A 6,868-nucleotide genomic window follows, 5' to 3' on the forward strand; every position below is an offset into this window, starting at 1 on the left:
TCTAGGCACTTGTAGGAGTAGTTGCTATCAATTTTGTTGATCTTGGTTTACTTTTATTTTGAAGTTACTAAAAATTTCAGAATTTTTCAGAAAATAATGAAGAGATTTTTGAGGGGCTCATCGAGCCGAAGCTCGAAGGAAAAGCAAAATGAAGAAGCAAAGAAGCCCAAATATAATCTGCCTCGCACCACGGAGGTTAGGCCGTGTGAATGGCCCTCCGATGATTTCTTGAGAGCAACCGGGATTTATGAGGATTTTTATGAATTGGCTAAGAATGCAAGCCTCACCGACTTCCTCCGCAACCAACGCGAACAGTATCTCTTACTCACCAATACTTTTGTGCAAAACTTCTACTATTATCCTAGGGAATCACCTCCTTCAGTAGAGTTTCATTTATATGATGTGCTTAAGAAGATGTCACTATATGAATTTTGCAGGGTTTGCAAAACACCTTTCAAGGGTAGCTTAGAGGAACCACATCGTAAAGACGTGGATGGGTTTATTGACACTATCACTGTAGGGGAAACTAGGAAGGTTTCCGATGCAAGAATCACTAGCATACATTTTCCTGTTTTACGCTACTTTGCAATATTTGCTAGTCGTTGCTTAATTGGTCGCGAAAACTGTGGAAACCTTAGAGTTCCTGATATTTTTATTTTGTTCCATGGTTTATTCCATGACAACTCTGTTAGTATGGGCGGTATTATTGCTAAACGGTTAAGTCTGAACCGTACAAAGGGCCCCATCTTTGGTGGTATCTATGCTTCACGCCTTGCTGCACACTATAACATACCCATTAGGCACTATGAAAAAGAAGAAAAAGTGCTGCCTACTATTTATTTAGATTATAAGAGTATGGTAGCTCATGATTTTATTATAAAGAATAGGGAAGGGGAGCTAAAATACAAATTGTTCTTTGATAAACATCATCCTGAGACTATCACCTTGCCTGCTCCTTCCTTGTTTGATTTCTCTACAGGCTGGTACCTCGTCTCGCCGGAGGACATTCACGCTTACCGGAACCCTACATCAGCCACAGAGCCAGAGTCGGAACCACAAGTTGATCCTCCACGACAGTCTAATTACTAGTGGGATCCGGAGATGATTGCCAACCAGTGGCAATCGGAGTCTTCTTCTTCGCAGTACGTCCCCAATTATTACTATGGATATCCGCCAGGCCAACCGTGGCCATAGACCAACTTAGGCCAAAAGCCTAAGCTTGGGGGAGTACGTATTTCTCACCAACATTATATTCATGTTCACACACTCATTGCTAGATGTCGGTGCTCATACTTTTTCATTGTAATATCCATGCTAGTTTATTTTCCTTTTTATGCTTTCTTCTTGTGTGTTTAATAAGCCTTAAGAAAAACCAAAAAAATTAGTTGTAGCTTTTAATTAGTTTACATTCCATGCTTGTAGTAGTAATTAAGAAGAAAACCCAAAAAGATTTCCTGTTCTTCTTTTGCTTGTTGGGAGCTTTCCCGTGTAAATAGTTTTATTTCTTTTCTTTTCTTTGGGGGTCAATAGGAGAAGACCATGATTAAATTGTTGAAATGGCTCTTATATGCATTATTGTTGATCTGACAAAAGAGCCCATATTGCCTTGTCTTCTCATGTTTATTGAATGCTTGCAGATTCCAGCTTAGTCCAATGCACGTGCACTATTATTATTATCCACATCGTTCGGTCGTGCAAGTGAAAGGAAATTATAACGATATATGATGTACTGATTGAGATGAGAAAAGTTGGTATGAACTCGACTTCTCTTGTTTTTGTAAATATGATTAGTTCATCGTTCCTGATTTAGCCTATTATGAATAAACATGTTTGCAATGACAACTAGAGATCATAGTTTCTTGTGCCATGCTTGATTAGCTAGGAGCTTATAATGGTTTATCTTGCGTGCCAACATGCTATTAAAATGGTTGTGATGTGGTATGATAGAGTGGCATCCTCTTTTGAACGATTCGAGTGGCTTGACTTGGCACATGTTCACGCATGTAGTTGAAACAAAATCAACATAGCCTCTACGACATTTATGTTCATGGTGCATTATATCCTACTCATGCTTGCATTCGGTGTTGATTAATTTTAATGCATGTTCATGACTGTTGTCGCTCTCTAGCTGGTCGCTTCCCAGTCTTTTTCTAGCCTTCACCTGTACTAAGCGGGAATACTGCTTGTGCACCCAACTCCATAAACCCCAAAGTTGTTCCATATGAGTTCACCATACCTACCTATATATGGTATCTACCTGCTGTTCCAAGTAAATTTGTATGTGCCAAACTCTAAACCTTCAAATAAATATTCTGTTTTGTATGCTCGAATAGCTCATGTATCAACTAGGGCTGTCTGTATCTTCCATGTTAGGCGGGTTATTCTCAAGAGGAGTGGACTCCGCTCCTCACTCACGAGAAAATGGCTGGTCACCGGGATGCCCAATCCCATGCTTTATGCAAACTAAATCAAAATAATTGCAAACAAAACCCCCCCTAGGACTCTTGTTAGTTGGAGGCACTCGTTGTTTTGAGCAAGCCATGGATTGATGCTTGTTGGTGGAGGGGGGGTATAAACTTTACCATTCTGTTTGGGAATCGCCTATAATGTGTGTAGCATGGAAGATATCGCCATCTCTTTGTTGTTATGTTGACAATGAAAGTATACCGCTCAAAATATTATTCATCTCTATTTCAAAACCGAGCTCTGGCACCTCTACAAATCCCTCCTTCCCTCTACGAAGGGCCTATCTATTTACTTTCATGTTGAGTCATCATCCTCTTATTAAAAAGCACTAGTTGGAGAGCACCACTGTCATTTGCATTCATTACTGTTAGTTTACATTGAGTATGACTTGACTGGATCTCTTTTACCATGAATTACAATGTCTAGTCAGTCCTTGATCTTTAAAGGTGCTCTGCATTTATGTTTTGCGGTCTCAGAAAGGGCTGGCGAGATACCATCTTGTTATATCATATTATGATTGTTTTGAGAAAGTGTTGTCATCCGAGATTTATTATTATTGCTCACTAGTTGATTATGCCATTGATATGAGTAAACATGAGACCTAAATGTTATTGTGAATATGGTTAGTTCATAATCTTTGCTGAAAACTTCAATGTTGGCTTTACATATTTACAACAACAAGAGCAAATAGAGTTTGTAAAAGTTTTTCTTTATCACTTTCAGATTATCAACTGAATTTCTTGAGGACAAGCAAAGGTTTAAGCTTGGGGGAGTTGATACGTCTCCGTCATATCTACTTTTCCAAACACTTTTGCCCTTGTTTTGGACTCTAACTTGCATGATTTGAATGGAACTAACCCAGACTGACGCTGTTTTCAGCAGAATTGCCATGGTGTTATTTATGTGCAGAAACAAAAGTTCTCGGGATGACCTGAAACTTCACGGAACGTCTTTTTGGAAATAATGAAAAATCCTTGCAAAAGATGAAGACCACGGGGCCCACACCCTAGCCACAAGGGTGGGGGGCACGCCTGCCCCCCTGGGCGCGCCCCCTACCTCGTGGGCCCCCTGGAGCTCCTCCGGCCTCAACTCCAACTCTATATATTCGTGTTCGGGGAGAAAAAATAGGAGAGAAGGATTCGTCGCGTTTTACGATATGGAGCCGCCGCCAAGCCCTAAAACCTCTCGGGAGGGCTGATCTGGAGTCCGTTCGGGGCTCCGGAGAGGGGAATCCGTCGCCATCGTCATCATCAACCATCCCCCATCACCAATTTCATGATGCTCACCGTCGTGCGTGAGTAATTCCATCGTAGGCCTGCTGGACGGTGATGGGTTGGATGAGATTTATCATGTAATCGAGTTAGTTTTGTTAGAGTTTGATCCCTAGTATGCACTATGTTCTGAGATTGATGTTACTATGACTTTGCTATGCTTAATGCTTGTCACTAGGGCCCGAGTGCCATGATTTCAGATCTGAACCCATTATGTTTTCATCAATATATGAGAGTTCTTGATCCTATCTTTCAAGTCTATAGTCACCTACTATGTGTTATGATCCGACAACCCCGAAGTGGCAATAATCGGGACCACTCCCAGTGATGACCGTAGTTTGAGGAGTTCATGTATTCACTATGTGTTAATGCTTTGGTCCAGTACTCTATTAAAAGGAGGCCTTAATATCCCTTAGTTTCCACTAGGACCCTGCTGCCACGGGAGGGTAGGACAAAAGATGTCATGCAAGTTCTTTTCCATAAGAACGTATGACTATATTCGGAATACATGCCTACATTACATTGATGAATTGGAGCTAGTTCTGAGTCACCCTAGGTTATGACTGTTACATGATGAGCCGCATCCGGCATAATTCTCTATCACCGATCCATTGCCTACGAGCTTTCCATATATTGTTCTTTGCTTATTTACTTTTCCGTTGCTATTGTTACAACCACTACAAAATACCAAAAACATTACTTTTGTTATCGTTACCTTTTGCTACCGTTACCACTACTATCATATTACTTTGCTACTAAACACTTTGCTGCAGATATAAATTTTCCAGGTGTGGTTGAATTGACAACTCAGCTGCTAATACTTGAGAATATTCTTTGGCTCCCGTTGTGTCGAATCAATAAATTTGGGTTGAATACTCTACCCTCGAAAACTGTTGCGATCCCCTATACTTGTGGGTTATCAGCCAACTCAACAAGTACCATCGGAGACACCTGTAGAGCACCTTTATAATCACCCAGTTACGTTGTGACGTTTGGTAGCATAGAAAGTGTTCCTCCGGTATTCGGGAGTTGCATAATCTCATAGTCAGAGGAACATGTATAAGTCATGAAGAAAGCAGTAGCAACAAACTAAACGATCATCATGCTAAGCTAACGGATGGGTCAAGTCAACCACATCATTCTCTAATGATGTGATCCCGTTAATCAAATGACAACTCTTTGTCCATGGCTAGGAAACTTAACCATCTTTGGTTAACGAGCTAGTCAAGTAGAGGCATACTAGTGACACTCAGTTTGTCTATGTATTCACACATGTACTAAGTTTCCGGTTAATACAATTCTAGCATGAATAATAAACATTTATCATGATATAAGGAAATATAAATAACAACTTTATCATTGCCTCTTGGACATATTTCCTTCAGCTATTTAGCCAGTGTCGTGCTGGTCCTTTCAGCTTTAAGGGAAGGTATTTGATGGCGTGAAGATCATCACCGTGGGCCAAGTGGATATGGAGAGGGAAATCTTCAATCCATACCGCGGGATCTCTCATGCCGTCATATGATTCGATGTTTATGGGTTTAAATCCTTCTGGGAACTGGTGCTACATTACCTCGTCGGTAAAGCATAAGGGGTGTGCGCCGCCTCTGTATTGGGCAACATCACGACGGAGTCCGGATGACATCCGTATGCAGTGTTCAGCCCTGGTGAGGTTATGCCTATCGCGCCAAGCTTGACGGTCGTCTTCTCGCGTTGGGGCGCGCCCCCTTGATCCATAGATTGATCTGGTTTGGCATGCTCTATTGCTCAGGTCCTGTCGCAGGTCGCAGGTCTATCCTGGAGCCGCTGTCTCTCTGCCCCTACGGCGAGGTGGTGCGGGTTGGTGTTCGGCTTTGGTGGCCGCTTTATCTCGCCCACGTGGTGGCCGAGATGGTTCATCAGCGCGGTCATGTTTCGACGGGATTGGCTCGAAGGCCTCGTCGTCGAATTGTGGTAGTAGCCGACGCTTTGGATAACTCTTTGTTGGGCGTTGTAGGCCATATTCTTCGGCAGCTAGGACCTGGGTCCATCTGTCGTTGAGTGTATCATGTTCGGATTGGAGCCGTTGTTGCTGCTTTTTAAGGCTTCTTATAGTGGAAATTAATTGGAGCTTAAAGCGCTCCTGCTCGAGGGGTTCCTCTGGCACGATGAAATCTTCATTGCCGAGGTTGACATCATCCTCGGAGAGCGGTAGATAGTTACTATCTTCTGAATCCTCATTCCCGACCGGATCGTAGGGGTTAACTTGCCCCTCATCCACATCATCATGTTCGAATGTCGGCTCGGTGGGGGCTTCGGGGTCTTTGGCGTTCTCTGGAGTGTTATTGTCTCCGGTGCCGGTATTACTGTCTTTATCATGATGCGATTTTAAGCGGCGTCGCTGGCGCCGACACTTTGATGGTGCCTCAGCAGGTTTGTCCTCAACCGGATCCTTCCTGCCTTCGCCGTCATCCTCTTTGGGTTTGTCCACCATATATACGTCGTATGTGGAGGTGGCCGTCCAACGTCCGGTAAACAGCGGGTCTTGGCCTTGTGCGTCTCCGGCATCGTCGTCCATGTCGTCGATGTCTTCGGAGGTGTAATCCATCATGTCGATTAAGTCCTCGATGGTGGCTATGAAGTGGGTGGTGGGTGGGACATAAAATTCCCTGCTCTCAGCCCCTAGTCCAGGTCGGGCATAGTTCGGAGGCGATTCCTCTGTAATGGCGAGGGACCGCATCAAGTCTAGAGCCTCGTTTAAGAGCGAGTGTTGGACGGGGAAACGAGAGTCCGCGGGGCTGGCAGGGCAAAGGCCTTCTAGCCACGCTTGTTGAGAACGGGCTTCGAGAGTCCAGAGCTAGAGTCCAGGGGCGAGTCCGGCCTTTCCATGATAGGGGGAACCCAGCCTGACTCCGGGCTGCCCGAAGACAAAATCGCCTCCGGATCCCCGATTGTAAGTTTCGTGGCTGAGAGTTTGACGGGCTTCAAACTCCCATCTTCGGACCCGGCAGCTTGCTCCGGATCTAAGGCCAAAGCAGTGGTCGGGGCCGCGAACCCTTCGAAGATCAAGTCTCCTCGGATATCAGCGACATAATTTAGATTCCTGAAACTGATCTGATGACCAAGGGCGTAGCTGTCGATCTGTTCAAGGT

Source organism: Triticum urartu, chromosome 3A, assembly GCF_056163025.1.
Source record: "Triticum urartu cultivar PI428250 chromosome 3A, HENAU_Tu73, whole genome shotgun sequence".
Taxonomy (NCBI): domain Eukaryota; kingdom Viridiplantae; phylum Streptophyta; class Magnoliopsida; order Poales; family Poaceae; genus Triticum; species Triticum urartu.